Source organism: Ranitomeya imitator, chromosome 6, assembly GCF_032444005.1.
Source record: "Ranitomeya imitator isolate aRanImi1 chromosome 6, aRanImi1.pri, whole genome shotgun sequence".
Lineage (NCBI taxonomy): Eukaryota > Metazoa > Chordata > Amphibia > Anura > Dendrobatidae > Ranitomeya > Ranitomeya imitator.
Window position 1 is genome coordinate 539,691,185 of NC_091287.1, and position 17,258 is coordinate 539,708,442.

The following is a 17,258-nucleotide window of genomic DNA, read 5'->3' on the forward strand; positions in this document are numbered from 1 at the left end:
AAACACCCTCTAATATCAATGATTCACCTTTTCTCCCCCGGAAACACAAATATATAAAAGTCTCCAGGATCAGGAAAGAAAATTAAATCACATTTTTTCTGCAGTGTTTCAGCTCTTACAGAAAAGAATCCTTTCCAAAGTTTCCTACAGCAAAGGAAAAAACAGCATGATGCCAATCGCCTATCTACAACTGTCTGCAGCAGGAGCCTCTCCCACTGATCCTTCTGTAGCAGAACATCAGAAAAGTTACATTTCAATGCCAACACTTTATTGTCTGCAGTTTTCCTGTAAATTGTCTGTTTACTTTGTTTCTCTTTGTGTACTGTCCCTTTAACACCTGGTCCTCCTCATCTGTGGGACCACCTGGAGGATGATGGTTTCACATCACTGTCATCATCTTTTCAAGAGCTGCAGTTCCCCCAAACCAGGACACTAATGAATCTGAACACAGACCCCCCTAGTGTTTTCTAGGTTTCCACATCCCAAGAACATCTCAACATTTACTGCAGGAAACTTTTAGAAAACACAAGGTCAAAACAGAGAAATAAGAAGAAATTATCTGCGCCATCTACTGTACCGTACATCACCCCAACAACACAGGAAAAGACACATTGTAAAGTCTGCTAAGTATAATCTTGTACATATGAGCAGTATTATAGTAGTTATATTCTTGTACATAGGAGCAGTATTATAGTAGTTATATTCTTGTACATAGGAGCAGTATTATAGTAGTTATATTCTTGTACATAGGAGCAGTATTATAGTAGTTAAATTCTTGTATATAGGAGCAGTATTATAGTAGTTATATTCTTGTACATAGGAGCAGTATTATAGTAGTTATATTCTTGTATATAGGAGCAGTATTATAGTAGTTATATTCTTATACATAGGAGCAGTATTATAGTAGTTATATTCTTGTATATAGGAGCAGTATTATAGTAGTTATATTCTTGTATATAGGAGCAGTATTATAGTAGTTATATTCTTATACATAGGAGCAGTATTATAGTAGTTATATTCTTGTACATAGGAGCAGTATTATAGTAGTTATATTCTTGTACATAGGAGCAGTATTATAGTAGTTATATTCTTGTACATAGGAGCAGTATTATAGTAGTTATATTCTTATACATAGGAGCAGTATTATAGTAGTTATATTCTTGTATATAGGAGCAGTATTATAGTAGTTATATTCTTGTATATAGGAGCAGTATTATAGTAGTTATATTCTTATACATAGGAGCAGTATTATAGTAGTTATATTCTTGTACATAGGAGCAGTATTATAGTAGTTATATTCTTGTACATAGGGGCAGTATTATAATAGTTATATTCTTGTACATGGGGGCAGTATTATAGTAGTTATATTCTTATACATAGGAGCAGTATTATAGTAGTTATATTCTTCTACATAGGAGCAGTATTATAGTAGTTATATTCTTGTACATAGGGGCAGTATTATAGTAGTTATATTCTTGTACATAGGGGCAGTATTATAGTAGTTATATTCTTGTACATAGGAACAGTATTATAGTAGTTATATTCTTGTACATAGAGGCAGTATTATAGTAGTTATATTCTTGTACATAGGGGCAGTATTATAGTAGTTATATTCTTGTACATAGGAGCAGTATTATAGTAGTTATATTCTTGTACATAGGAGCAGTATTATAGTAGTTATATTCTTGTACATAGGAACAGTATTATAGTAGTTATATTCTTGTACATAGAGGCAGTATTATAGTAGTTATATTCTTGTACATAGGGGCAGTATTATAGTAGCTATGTTCCTGTACATAGGGGCAGTATTATACATGTTTTCATCATTCTGTTCTGCTTTCTCCCATGTAGTAGGCATATTTCCTGGCTGATGGTTACATGTGCAGTGATTGGGGTTGTTCGGTGTCTTTTGGCTTTGGACTTGGCAGCCTGGAGCAGCGTCTTCAGATCCATTGCACAAGTTGAGACGAGCATTGAAGTTATTATCTCCTGGAATCTGGGGCTCATTTTGGCTTTAGGTTCCTCAGTATATACCGCAGTCCTCGCCAATGCATTACACATCTCTTAATGGCAGATGTTCCCACTGCTGTGTAATAAAGGTGAGGGGGATTTTCCGATACAGAACGCTTGTAGACTTCTTCTTTGTTACTGTTTGCTTCTTTTTTGTCATCTTTTTACAACCCCACACCCAGTGTACGTTCTTTATGACCCTGCACCACACCAACTGTGCAATAATAATAAAAAAAAAGTATACTACATAATAAAAAAAATCTAATGGCTGTGTAACCGCTGCAACCAATTATTATTTTATTGTCCCAATTCATGTAAAATGAAGAAACTTTATAATACGTCATAATTAAAAAGTTCTTCAGCCGAACATGCAGCAAACATGTGTCGTGCTTTAACCCAGTTGGGCATTCCCACAGTCGGGCATTCCCGCAGTCGCACATTCCCGCAGTCGGGCATTCCCGCAGTCGCACATTCTCGCAGTCGGGCATTCCCGTAGTCGCACATTCTCGGAGTCGGGCATTCCCGCAGTCGCACATTCTCGGAGTCGGGCATTCCCGCAGTCGCACATTCTCGGAGTTGGGCATTCCCGCAGTCGCACAGGCTCTTTTTCCCCCACATTTGTTCTCTGCTGGATGGTAGCACACGTTTGGAAGGATGTGAAGAAGTAAAGGAAAGATAAAAGTGTCTGTGGCTGCAGGATCAGACTACACACAGCGTTTCTTGTAGTCTGTTTCCATGGAGATGCATTACTTGCATAGAAGCTGCAGGCATCAAACGGTTGGACATTTTTAATAAAAAAAAACTATAGCAGAGTGGCTTCGTTCTTCATTTTAGAGGCATGAAGAGAGTAAAATCGGTAGACGAGGCCGTGAAAGAGGAGCCATCATCAGTAAATTACCTATTGTTTGAATCGGGTTGTTCTGTTACATATATATATATTTTATTAATTTTGGCAATTTTTTATTCCGGACGTCTTCAAGCCCCAGATGTTTTCGAGCCCGGGCACTGGCTATTTTTACTGACTGGTAGTAGAAGCTTTAGAATCACACAACTCCCAAGTATCTGATTTCGCTGGCATATACAGAGTTAATAGAGACCACCAGACCAGCCCCCACACAGATTCCATTGTGCCAGCCCCCAGACCCCCACCCCAGGATGTTTGAGCTACAATCCAGGTCCTGTGCCAAGGACCTCAACAAGGAGAAGTTCCACCTAAAAGTTACACTTCCTGGCAGACTTTTTACAGCTCCAGGGATGACATCACCCTCCCTCCCAAAATACCATTATTAACCTCTTCATTGCTCAGGGCTAATTTCAGCCCCCTGGATGGAGGCAGCAGATGTGCTGTAATAGGATCCTACGTGACAGGGGAAAAAGTGGTTGTTGGTGGAGGAGGAGGAGGAGGAGGAGGAGGAGGAGGAGGAGGAGGAGGAGGAGGAGAAGTGAACTCCTGCCACAGATGAACATCCAGATTATGCTCAGAGGAGACTGTCAGCCAGAGATAAGCCGGTTACTACCAGGAGTTTATCCCAGAGGTCACAGCCAGACTGAGCAGAAGGCAAACTGTCAGGGCATGCTGGGAGATGTAGTGTCCCCACAGCTGGAGATATAAGGAGGCCAATAAGTGAAACTTTCGGGGGTCACACTGACTCCCAGGACACTGGCATGTTGACGTAGTGTGGGGTCTTCAAGAGTCACCCTGCACTTTCCGGGGGTCTCTTGTCCAAAACACACACACACACACATTCCCTGGACGATGGCAGACAAACACGTTCGGGGGTCCAACATACGACAATCACACACCGGTCCTTTGGCCCTAAATCAATGAGGCTCCTCGTACACGGAGACATCGTGCTACTAATGACACCAATATTTATACTTTACTGGGACATTATGGGGGGCTCAGGAGTCCACAGGATTAATATCGGGGGCTGCAGGACAACGATGCATTGACCTTTGGGGTCCCAGTGACTATAGTATACTAATAATAGATTTTTTTCGGGGTGGGGGGGCAGATTTTCGTGGATTCACATGGAACAATCCCGGGGTCCCAATAATGAGGGGTCCACAGATTACTGAGATTGGAGGTTCCAGTACTGAGGCCTGGAGACCCTGAGCCATCAGACAAGTATCTGTACAGCTCGGACCCCGTGCACACAGCTGTCGGCCATCTACTCACAGGCGCACACGTCACTCACAGCTAAGAGGTCACATAAGTTTGGAAGCGGAGATTTTCCAAGAAGCCAAAGTTTCTCTCATACAGCGGAGAACAGAGCCAGAGAAACCCTCGCTGCTGTGAGGGATGTATCCCATTACATGGCCTCCATATCCAGCCACAGACCTGCCCATCCCGCAGCCACAGACCTGCCCGTCCCAGCATCCCGCAGCCACAGACCTGCCCATCCCGCAGCCACAGACCTGCCCGTCCCAGCATCCCGCAGCCACAGACCTGCCCGTCCCAGCATCCCGCAGCCACAGACCTGCCCATCCCACAGCCACAGACCTGCCCGTCCCACAGACCTGCCCGTCCCACAGACCTGCCCGTCCCGCAGCCACAGACCTGCCCGTCCCACAGCCACAGCCCTGCCCGTCCCACAGCCACAGACCTGCCCGTCCCAGCATCCCGCAACCACAGACCTGCCCGTCCCACAGCCACAGACCTGCCCGTCCCACAGCCACAGACCTGCCCGTCCCACAGACCTGCCCGTCCCAGCGTCCCGCAGCCACAGACCTGCCCGTCCCGCAGCCACAGACCTGCCCATCCCGCAGCCACAGACCTGCCCGTCCCAGCATCCCGCAGCCACAGACCTGCCCGTCCCACAGCCACAGACCTGCCCATCCCCGCAGCCACAGACCTGCCCGTCCCAGCATCCCGCAGCCACAGACCTGCCCGTCCCACAGCCACAGACCTGCCCGTCCCACAGCCACAGACCTGCCCGTCCCAGCATCCCGCAACCACAGACCTGCCCATCCCGCAGCCACAGACCTGCCCGTCCCACAGCCACAGACCTGCCCGTCCCAGCATCCCGCAACCACAGACCTGCCCATCCCACAGCCACAGACCTGCCCGTCCCACAGCCCTGCCCGTCCCACAGCCACAGACCTGCCCGTCCCACAGACCTGCCCGTCCCAGCGTCCCGCAGCCACAGACCTGCCCGTCCCACAGCCACAGACCTGCCCGTCCCACAGCCCTGCCCGTCCCACAGCCACAGACCTGCCCGTCCCACAGACCTGCCTGTCCCAGCGTCCCGCAGCCACAGACCTGCCCGTCCCGCAGCCACAGACCTGCCCATCCCGCAGCCACAGACCTGCCCGTCCCAGCATCCCGCAGCCACAGACCTGCCCGTCCCACAGCCACAGACCTGCCCATCCCCGCAGCCACAGACCTGCCCGTCCCAGCATCCCGCAGCCACAGACCTGCCCGTCCCACAGCCACAGACCTGCCCATCCCCGCAGCCACAGACCTGCCCGTCCCAGCATCCCGCAGCCACAGACCTGCCCATCCCGCAGCCACAGACCTGCCCGTCCCACAGCCACAGACCTGCCCGTCCCAGCATCCCGCAACCACAGACCTGCCCATCCCACAGCCACAGACCTGCCCGTCCCACAGCCCTGCCCGTCCCACAGCCACAGACCTGCCCGTCCCACAGACCTGCCCGTCCCAGCGTCCCGCAGCCACAGACCTGCCCGTCCCACAGCCACAGACCTGCCCGTCCCACAGCCCTGCCCGTCCCACAGCCACAGACCTGCCCGTCCCACAGACCTGCCTGTCCCAGCGTCCCGCAGCCACAGACCTGCCCGTCCCGCAGCCACAGACCTGCCCATCCCGCAGCCACAGACCTGCCCGTCCCAGCATCCCGCAGCCACAGACCTGCCCGTCCCGCAGCCACAGACCTGCCCATCCCGCAGCCACAGACCTGCCCGTCCCGCAGCCACAGACCTGCCCGTCCCACAGCCCTGCCCTTCCCACAGCCACAGACCTGCCCGTCCCAGCGTCCCGCAACCACAGACCTGCCCGTCCCAGCATCCCGCAGCCACAGACCTGCCCGTCCCGCAGCCACAGACCTGCCCATCCCGCAGCCACAGACCTGCCCGTCCCAGCATCCCGCAGCCACAGACCTGCCCGTCCCACAGCCCTGCCCTTCCCACAGCCACAGACCTGCCCGTCCCAGCGTCCCGCAACCACAGACCTGCCCGTCCCACAGCCACAGACCTGCCCGTCCCACAGCCCTGCCCGTCCCAGCGTCCCGCAGCCACAGACCTGCCCGTCCCACAGACCTGCCTGTCCCAGCGTCCCGCAGCCACAGACCTGCCCGTCCCGCAGCCACAGACCTGCCCATCCCGCAGCCACAGACCTGCCCGTCCCGCAGCCACAGACCTGCCCGTCCCGCAGCCACAGACCTGCCCATCCCGCAGCCACAGACCTGCCCATCCCGCAGCCACAGACCTGCCCGTCCCAGCATCCCGCAGCCACAGACCTGCCCGTCCCGCAGCCACAGACCTGCCCATCCCGCAGCCACAGACCTGCCCGTCCCGCAGCCACAGACCTGCCCGTCCCACAGCCCTGCCCTTCCCACAGCCACAGACCTGCCCGTCCCAGCGTCCCGCAACCACAGACCTGCCCGTCCCACAGCCACAGACCTGCCCGTCCCACAGCCACAGACCTGCCCGTCCCACAGCCACAGACCTGCCCGTCCCAGCATCCCGCAACCACAGACCTGCCCATCCCACAGCCACAGACCTGCCCGTCCCACAGCCCTGCCCGTCCCACAGCCACAGACCTGCCCGTCCCAGCATCCCGCAACCACAGACCTGCCCGTCCCACAGCCACAGACCTGCCCGTCCCACAGCCACAGACCTGCCCGTCCCACAGCCACAGACCTGCCCGTCCCAGCATCCCGCAACCACAGACCTGCCCATCCCACAGCCACAGACCTGCCCGTCCCACAGCCCTGCCCGTCCCACAGCCACAGACCTGCCCGTCCCACAGACCTGCCCGTCCCAGCGTCCCGCAGCCACAGACCTGCCCGTCCCACAGCCACAGACCTGCCCGTCCCACAGCCCTGACCGTCCCACAGCCACAGACCTGCCCGTCCCACAGACCTGCCTGTCCCAGCGTCCCGCAGCCACAGACCTGCCCGTCCCGCAGCCACAGACCTGCCCATCCCGCAGCCACAGACCTGCCCGTCCCAGCATCCCGCAGCCACAGACCTGCCCGTCCCACAGCCACAGACCTGCCCATCCCACAGCCACAGACCTGCCCGTCCCACAGCCCTGCCCGTCCCACAGCCACAGACCTGCCCGTCCCACAGACCTGCCCGTCCCAGCGTCCCGCAGCCACAGACCTGCCCGTCCCACAGCCACAGACCTGCCCGTCCCACAGCCCTGACCGTCCCACAGCCACAGACCTGCCCGTCCCACAGACCTGCCTGTCCCAGCGTCCCGCAGCCACAGACCTGCCCGTCCCGCAGCCACAGACCTGCCCATCCCGCAGCCACAGACCTGCCCGTCCCAGCATCCCGCAGCCACAGACCTGCCCGTCCCACAGCCACAGACCTGCCCATCCCCGCAGCCACAGACCTGCCCGTCCCAGCATCCCGCAGCCACAGACCTGCCCGTCCCACAGCCACAGACCTGCCCGTCCCACAGCCACAGACCTGCCCGTCCCAGCATCCCGCAACCACAGACCTGCCCATCCCGCAGCCACAGACCTGCCCGTCCCACAGCCACAGACCTGCCCGTCCCAGCATCCCGCAACCACAGACCTGCCCATCCCACAGCCACAGACCTGCCCGTCCCACAGCCCTGCCCGTCCCACAGCCACAGACCTGCCCGTCCCACAGACCTGCCCGTCCCAGCGTCCCGCAGCCACAGACCTGCCCGTCCCACAGCCACAGACCTGCCCGTCCCACAGCCCTGCCCGTCCCACAGCCACAGACCTGCCCGTCCCACAGACCTGCCTGTCCCAGCGTCCCGCAGCCACAGACCTGCCCGTCCCGCAGCCACAGACCTGCCCATCCCGCAGCCACAGACCTGCCCGTCCCAGCATCCCGCAGCCACAGACCTGCCCGTCCCACAGCCACAGACCTGCCCATCCCCGCAGCCACAGACCTGCCCGTCCCAGCATCCCGCAGCCACAGACCTGCCCGTCCCACAGCCACAGACCTGCCCATCCCCGCAGCCACAGACCTGCCCGTCCCAGCATCCCGCAGCCACAGACCTGCCCATCCCGCAGCCACAGACCTGCCCGTCCCACAGCCACAGACCTGCCCGTCCCAGCATCCCGCAACCACAGACCTGCCCATCCCACAGCCACAGACCTGCCCGTCCCACAGCCCTGCCCGTCCCACAGCCACAGACCTGCCCGTCCCACAGACCTGCCCGTCCCAGCGTCCCGCAGCCACAGACCTGCCCGTCCCACAGCCACAGACCTGCCCGTCCCACAGCCCTGCCCGTCCCACAGCCACAGACCTGCCCGTCCCACAGACCTGCCTGTCCCAGCGTCCCGCAGCCACAGACCTGCCCGTCCCGCAGCCACAGACCTGCCCATCCCGCAGCCACAGACCTGCCCGTCCCAGCATCCCGCAGCCACAGACCTGCCCGTCCCGCAGCCACAGACCTGCCCATCCCGCAGCCACAGACCTGCCCGTCCCGCAGCCACAGACCTGCCCGTCCCACAGCCCTGCCCTTCCCACAGCCACAGACCTGCCCGTCCCAGCGTCCCGCAACCACAGACCTGCCCGTCCCAGCATCCCGCAGCCACAGACCTGCCCGTCCCGCAGCCACAGACCTGCCCATCCCGCAGCCACAGACCTGCCCGTCCCAGCATCCCGCAGCCACAGACCTGCCCGTCCCACAGCCCTGCCCTTCCCACAGCCACAGACCTGCCCGTCCCAGCGTCCCGCAACCACAGACCTGCCCGTCCCACAGCCACAGACCTGCCCGTCCCACAGCCCTGCCCGTCCCAGCGTCCCGCAGCCACAGACCTGCCCGTCCCACAGACCTGCCTGTCCCAGCGTCCCGCAGCCACAGACCTGCCCGTCCCGCAGCCACAGACCTGCCCATCCCGCAGCCACAGACCTGCCCGTCCCAGCATCCCGCAGCCACAGACCTGCCCATCCCGCAGCCACAGACCTGCCCGTCCCAGCATCCCGCAGCCACAGACCTGCCCGTCCCGCAGCCACAGACCTGCCCATCCCGCAGCCACAGACCTGCCCGTCCCGCAGCCACAGACCTGCCCGTCCCACAGCCCTGCCCTTCCCACAGCCACAGACCTGCCCGTCCCAGCGTCCCGCAACCACAGACCTGCCCGTCCCACAGCCACAGACCTGCCCGTCCCACAGCCCTGCCCGTCCCACAGCCACAGACCTGCCCGTCCCACAGACCTGCCCGTCCCAGCGTCCCGCAGCCACAGACCTGCCCGTCCCACAGACCTGCCTGTCCCAGCGTCCCGCAGCCACAGACCTGCCCGTCCCACAGCCACAGACCTGCCCGTCCCACAGCCCTGCCCGTCCCACAGCCACAGACCTGCCCGTCCCAGCGTCCTGCAACCACAGACCTGCCCGTCCCACAGCCACAGACCTGCCCGTCCTGGCGTCCCGCAGCCACAGACCTGCCCGTCCCACAGCCACAGACCTGCCCGTCCCACAGCCACAGACCTGCCCGTCCTGGCGTCCCGCAGCCACAGACCTGCCCGTCCCACAGCCACAGACCTGCCCGTCCCACAGCCACAGACCTGCCCGTCCCACAGCCACAGACCTGCCCGTCCCAGCATCCCGCAGCAACAGACCTGCCCGTCCCAGCATCCCGCAACCACAGACCTGCCCGTCCCGCAACCACAGACCTGCCCGTCCCAGCATCCCACAGCCACAGACCTGCCCGTCCCACAGCCACAGACCTGCCCGTCCCACAGCCACAGACCTGCCCGTCCCACAGCTACAGACATGCCCGTCCCACAGCCACAGACATGCCCGTCCCACAGCCACAGACATGCCCGTCCCACAGCCACAGACATGCCCGTCCTGGCGTCCCGCTGCCACAGACCTGCCCGTCCCACAGCCACAGACCTGCCAGTCCCACAGCCACAGACCTGCCAGTCCCACAGCCACAGACCTGCCAGTCCCACAGCCACAGACCTGCCCGTCCCACAGCCACAGACCTGCCCGTCCCACAGCCACAGACCTGCCCGTCCCACAGCCACAGACATGCCCGTCCTGGCGTCCCGCAGCCACAGACCTGCCCGTCCCACAGCCACAGACCTGCCAGTCCCACAGCCACAGACCTGCCAGTCCCACAGCCACAGACCTGCCCGTCCTGGCGTCCCGCAGCCACAGACCTGCCCGTCCCACAGCCACAGACCTGCCCGTCCCGGCGTCCTGCAGCCACAGACCTGCCCGTCCCACAGCCACAGACCTGCCCGTCCCAGCATCCCGCAGCCACAGACCTGCCCGTTCCACAGCCACAGCCCTGCCCGTCCCGGCGTCCCACAGCCACAGCCCTGCCCGTCCCGGGGTCCCACAGCCACAGACCTGCCCATCCCGGGGTCCCACAGCCACAGCCCTGCCCGTCCCGGCGTCCCACAGCCACAGCCCTGCCCGTCCCGGGGTCCCACAGCCACAGCCCTGCCCGTCCCGGGGTCCCACAGCCACAGACCTGCCCGTCCCACAGCCACAGACCTGCCCGTCCCACAGCCACAGACCTGCCCGTCCCACAGCCACAGACATGCCCGTCCCACAGCCACAGACATGCCCGTCCTGGCGTCCCGCAGCCACAGACCTGCCCGTCCCACAGCCACAGACCTGCCAGTCCCACAGCCACAGACCTGCCAGTCCCACAGCCACAGACCTGCCCGTCCTGGTGTCCCGCAGCCACAGACCTGCCCGTCCCACAGCCACAGACCTGCCCGTCCCGGCGTCCTGCAGCCACAGACCTGCCCGTCCCACAGCCACAGACCTGCCCGTCCCAGCATCCCGCAGCCACAGACCTGCCCGTTCCACAGCCACAGCCCTGCCCGTCCCGGCGTCCCACAGCCACAGCCCTGCCCGTCCCGGGGTCCCACAGCCACAGACCTGCCCATCCCGGATCACGCATATTTTATACATAAGAAATTTAGGAATTTGCTAAACAAGACAAAACAAATGACAAAGAAATGAGACCACAGCGCTCTGCAGCAACAATGTATCCACAATGAATATACCGTCTACCAGCACCATACGCCGTCTACCAGCACCATACGCTGTCTACCAGCACCATACGCCGTATTACCATTACCATACGCCGTATTACCATTACCATACGCCGTATTACCATTACCATACGCCGTATTACCATTACCATACGCCGTATTACCATTGTTTCCATCCACTGCACACACGGCTTGTTCTCTTCCCAAGCCCCTTTCCTGCCTATAGGACACTTTCTGGATCCTACCAACATGCAGGACCCCAGCAGTTACCCCGACAGCTGTGAGCGATGCCCGCCTGTATCCCCTCCCCGCTACTGACCTCCTGTCTGCACAAGCGGCTCCCTAGAAAATACAACTGATCCCAGGAAGAGACTGCAGTGTGATGGCCGGAGAAGAGGCCACAACCTCAGTCCTGTCTGCACAACCATAATAAGACAAGTGTGAACAAGGGCAAGACATCAGGACTATTCATTATAACCAAGAACACGCCGCTGCTCTCTGAAATACTACTATATGTGAACACCGAATATATCGGAGCCGCATTACTGCTATAGACTCCATGTGAGCCCACCAGCCATGACAAGGCGTACCCCTATGATGGGACCCCAACAGTGTCTGCATCAAGGGGGCTGGAAGCCAGAGTAAGAGCAGGAGCAAGGTGTAATGAAAAACCACCATAGGCTGGGAGGGAAGAGGAGGAGGATACCCTCTGTATCCAAGCACTGCATCCACTACTACCCCCTGTATCCAAGCACTGCATCCACTACTACCCCCTGTATCCAAGCGCTGCATCCCCTACTACCCCCTGTATCCAAGCGCTGCATCCACTACTACCCCCTGTATCCACTACTACCCCCTGTATCCAAGCACTGCATCCACTACTACCCCTGTATCCAAGCACTGCATCCACTACTACCCCCTGTATCCAAGCACTGCATCCACTACTACCCCCTGTATCCACTACTACCCCCTGTATCCAAGCACTGCATCCACTACTACCCCTGTATCCAAGCACTGCATCCACTACTACCCCCTGTATCCAAGCACTGCATCCACTACTACCCCCTGTATCCAAGCACTGCATCCACTACTACCCCCTGTATCCACTACTACCCCTGTATCCAAGCACTGCATCCACTACTACCCCTGTATCCAAGCACTGCATCCACTACTACCCCCTGTATCCAAGCACTGCATCCACTACTACCCCCTGTATCCAAGCACTGCATCCACTACTACCCCCTGTATCCAAGCACTGCATCCACTACTACCCCCTGTATCCAAGCGCTGCATCCACTACTACCCCCTGTATCCAAGCGCTGCATCCACTACTATCCCCTGTATCCAAGCGCTGCATCCACTACTACCCCCTGTATCCAAGCGCTGCATCCACTACTACCCCCTGTATCCAAGCGCTGCATCCACTACTACCCCCTGTATCCAAGCGCTGCATCCACTACTACCCCCTATATCCAATACTACCCCCTGTATCCAAGCACTGCATCCACTACTACCCCCTGTATCCAAGCGCTGCATCCACTACTACCCCCTGTATCCAAGCGCTGCATCCACTACTACCCCCTGTATCCAATACTACCCCCTGTATCCAAGCACTGCATCCAATACTACCCCCTGTATCCAAGCACTGCATCCACTACTACCCCCTGTATCCAAGCGCTGCATCCACTACTACCCCCTATATCCAATACTACCCCCTGTATCCAAGCGCTGCATCCACTACTACCCCCTGTATCCAAGCGCTGCATCCACTACTACCCCCTGTATCCAAGCTACCGCCCTATGGAGCTCCCAGCTAACATTAGAACCTAGAAACCACCAGTAGATAAATTCATTATGAAGGTTTTTGGTTTTTTTTATGACAAAATAGTTCATAATAAACAATACAAAACATCGCAAACATTATCATCAATGACAGAGAAGGTGAAAAGGTGCACAAACATATGTGGTGTCCCCCCCACAGGCAGGAATCCGGGGAAACATGCAATATGTATAGAAAGTGACCAAATCGTTTATAGTAAAGATAATTAACAGACAAGCGACTGATCACATAACGAGGAGCACGTGAGATCACACACGGGGTCAGTGACCGTCCAGCTATGAGCCCCGGCAGAGGTGGAACCCGCGGTGTCATTGCTGGCTCATACTCATGGCTGTGGACAGATCACGCGCGTTTCGCATCAGCTTCCTCAGGGGGCCAAGAGCAAAGACGACGATTACCCCCAATACCCGCTCTGCACTGGATACTGCACCCCAGACTCTTATCTATCCTCTATATCCAGGCTACAAAAACTTCTCTCATGGACACCCAACATCCATTCTGCACAAACCCCTTCGCCGTGCATGCCCTACTACCTGCCCGGCTCCTCCACTACGTGCCCATGCCTGCCCAGCTCCCCAGTAGGCGCTCTCCCTGCCCAGCTCCCCAGTAGGCGCTCTCCCTGCCCAGCTCCCCAGTAGGCGCTCTCCCTGCCCAGCTCCCCAGTAGGCGCTCTCCCTGCCCGGCTCCCCAGTAGGCGCTCTCCCTGCCCGGCTCCCCAGTAGGCGCTCTCCCTGCCCGGCTTCCCCAGTAGGCGCTCTCCCTGCCCGGCTCCCCCAGTAGGCGCTCTCCCTGCCCGGCTCCCCAGTAGGCGCTCTCCCTGCCCGGCTCCCCAGTAGGCGCTCTCCCTGCCCGTCTCCCCAGTAGGCGCTCTCCCTGCCCGACTCCCCAGTAGGCGCTCTCCCTGCCCGGCTCCCCAGTAGGCGCTCTCCCTGCCCGGCTCCCCCAGTAGGCGCTCTCCCTGCCCGGCTCCCCCAGTAGGCGCTCTCCCTGCCCGGCTCCCCAGTAGGCGCTCTCCCTGCCCAGCTCCCCAGTAGGCGCTCTCCCTGCCCGGCTCCCCCAGTAGGCGCTCTCCCTGCCCGGCTCCCCCAGTAGGCGCTCTCCCTGCCCGGCTCCCCCAGTAGGCGCTCTCCCTGCCCGGCTCCTCCAGTAGGCGCTCTCCCTGCCCGACTCCCCCAGTAGGCGCTCTCCCTGCCCGGCTCCTCCAGTAGGCGCTCTCCCTGCCCGGCTTCCCCAGTAGGCGCTCTCCCTGCCCGGCTCCCCAGTAGGCGCTCTCCCTGCCCGGCTCCCCCAGTAGGCGCTCTCCCTGCCCGGCTCCTCCAGTAGGCGCTCTCCCTGCCCGACTCCCCCAGTAGGCGCTCTCCCTGCCCGACTCCCCCAGTAGGCGCTCTCCCTGCCCGACTCCCCCAGTAGGCGCTCTCCCTGCCCGGCTCCTCCAGTAGGCGCTCTCCCTGCCCGGCTCCCCCAGTAGGCGCTCTCCCTGCCCGGCTCCTCCAGTAGGCGCTCTCCCTGCCCGGCTCCTCCAGTAGGCGCTCTCCCTGCCCGACTCCCCCAGTAGGTGCTCTCCCTGCCCGGCTCCCCAGTAGGCGCTCTCCCTGCCCGGCTCCCCAGTAGGCGCTCTCCCTGCCCGGCTCCCCCAGTAGGCGCTCTCCCTGCCCGGCTCCCCCAGTAGGCGCTCTCCCTGCCCGGCTCCCCAGTAGGCGCTCTCCCTGCCCGGCTCCCCAGTAGGCGCTCTCCCTGCCCGACTCCCCCAGTAGGCGCTCTCCCTGCCCGGCTCCTCCAGTAGGCGCTCTCCCTGCCCGGCTTCCCCAGTAGGCGCTCTCCCTGCCCGGCTCCCCAGTAGGCGCTCTCCCTGCCCGGCTCCCCCAGTAGGCGCTCTCCCTGCCCGGCTCCTCCAGTAGGTGCTCTCCCTGCCCGACTCCCCCAGTAGGCGCTCTCCCTGCCCGACTCCCCCAGTAGGCGCTCTCCCTGCCCGACTCCCCCAGTAGGCGCTCTCCCTGCCCGACTCCCCCAGTAGGCGCTCTCCCTGCCCGGCTCCCCCAGTAGGCGCTCTCCCTGCCCGGCTCCCCCAGTAGGCGCTCTCCCTGCCCGGCTCCCCCAGTAGGCGCTCTCCCTGCCCGGCTCCCCCAGTAGGCGCTCTCCCTGCCCGGCTCCCCAGTAGGCGCTCTCCCTGCCCAGCTCCCCAGTAGGCGCTCTCCCTGCCCGGCTCCCCCAGTAGGCGCTCTCCCTGCCCGGCTCCCCCAGTAGGCGCTCTCCCTGCCCGGCTCCCCCAGTAGGCGCTCTCCCTGCCCGGCTCCTCCAGTAGGCGCTCTCCCTGCCCGACTCCCCCAGTAGGCGCTCTCCCTGCCCGGCTCCTCCAGTAGGCGCTCTCCCTGCCCGGCTTCCCCAGTAGGCGCTCTCCCTGCCCGGCTCCCCAGTAGGCGCTCTCCCTGCCCGGCTCCCCCAGTAGGCGCTCTCCCTGCCCGGCTCCTCCAGTAGGCGCTCTCCCTGCCCGACTCCCCCAGTAGGCGCTCTCCCTGCCCGACTCCCCCAGTAGGCGCTCTCCCTGCCCGACTCCCCCAGTAGGCGCTCTCCCTGCCCGGCTCCTCCAGTAGGCGCTCTCCCTGCCCGGCTCCCCCAGTAGGCGCTCTCCCTGCCCGGCTCCTCCAGTAGGCGCTCTCCCTGCCCGGCTCCTCCAGTAGGCGCTCTCCCTGCCCGACTCCCCCAGTAGGTGCTCTCCCTGCCCGGCTCCCCAGTAGGCGCTCTCCCTGCCCGGCTCCCCAGTAGGCGCTCTCCCTGCCCGGCTCCCCCAGTAGGCGCTCTCCCTGCCCGGCTCCCCCAGTAGGCGCTCTCCCTGCCCGGCTCCCCAGTAGGCGCTCTCCCTGCCCGGCTCCCCAGTAGGCGCTCTCCCTGCCCGACTCCCCCAGTAGGCGCTCTCCCTGCCCGGCTCCTCCAGTAGGCGCTCTCCCTGCCCGGCTTCCCCAGTAGGCGCTCTCCCTGCCCGGCTCCCCAGTAGGCGCTCTCCCTGCCCGGCTCCCCCAGTAGGCGCTCTCCCTGCCCGGCTCCTCCAGTAGGTGCTCTCCCTGCCCGACTCCCCCAGTAGGCGCTCTCCCTGCCCGACTCCCCCAGTAGGCGCTCTCCCTGCCCGACTCCCCCAGTAGGCGCTCTCCCTGCCCGACTCCCCCAGTAGGCGCTCTCCCTGCCCGGCTCCTCCAGTAGGCGCTCTCCCTGCCCGGCTCCCCCAGTAGGCGCTCTCCCTGCCCGGCTCCTCCAGTAGGCGCTCTCCCTGCCCGGCTCCTCCAGTAGGTGCTCTCCCTGCCCGGCTCCCCCAGTAGGTGCTCTCCCTGCCCGGCTCCCCAGTAGGTGCTCTCCCTGCCCGGCTCCCCAGTAGGTGCTCTCCCTGCCCGGCTCCCCAGTAGGTGCTCTCCCTGCCCGGCTTCCCCAGTAGGTGCTCTCCCTGCCCGGCTCCCCCAGTAGGTGCTCTCCCTGCCCGGCTTCCCCAGTAGGTGCTCTCCCTGCCCGGCTTCCATCCTGTCCAGCAGGAACAATAATCCGACACCGCAAACACCGGCAGCAAACAAAGGAGGGAAATCCACGGGCGCCGCTTACCCCACGCACAGTCCCCGGTGCGCCTCCTGCCGGCTGCTGCTCTCCGTCCTCCCGGCAGCTCCTCTCCGTCCTCCCCGCTGCTGCTCTCCGTCCTCCCCGCTGCTCCTCTCCGTCCTCCCCGCTGCTCCTCTCCGTCCTCCCGGCAGCTCCTCTCCGTCCTCCCCGCTGCTCCTCTCCGTCCTCCCGGCTGCTCCTCTCCGTCCTCCCGCAGCGCCGTCTCCCTCCGTCTCCTCACACTGATATTATAGTAACTCAGGAGCCACGTGGATTGGAGAAAAAAGCCAAACACGGAGCGCAGACCCCGCCCCGACTACGGAGCACAGCGGCCGAATGCTGCTGCGGAGCCCCCGGGTCAGACGTGTGGGGGCGACCCCCGGAGACGGCGCTGCCCACCGGCACAGCATCCTGCAGAGCAGCCGCCTCATGCGAACACATCCAGGAAGGAAGAGGAGGAAAGAGGCGACAGATGAGCAGAGGAGGAAGAACAGAGGAGGGAGAGAGACAAAGGCAGAAACCGAGCGGAGGACAGGACCACAGGAGAGAACAATGATCATAAGCGGAATGTAGCGATGTTTAACACTGTTCACACTCACATTATAGAAAACACGCTGGTAAATCACCTCACTTTGAGGAAAAAGC

General features: G+C 60.5%; 1 protein-coding gene across 1 annotated transcript in view; it reads right to left on the reverse strand.

Moving 5' to 3' along the window:
* ST3GAL1 (ST3 beta-galactoside alpha-2,3-sialyltransferase 1) overlaps window positions 1–16,759 on the reverse strand; it is a 171,711-nt gene extending 154,952 nt beyond the window's left edge. The window contains exon 1 of the mRNA XM_069731944.1: window positions 16,620–16,759. The gene's annotated coding sequence lies outside the window, so the exon portion shown is untranslated. The remainder of the gene's footprint in view (window positions 1–16,619) is intronic.
* Window positions 16,760–17,258: the final 499 nt, after the last annotated feature.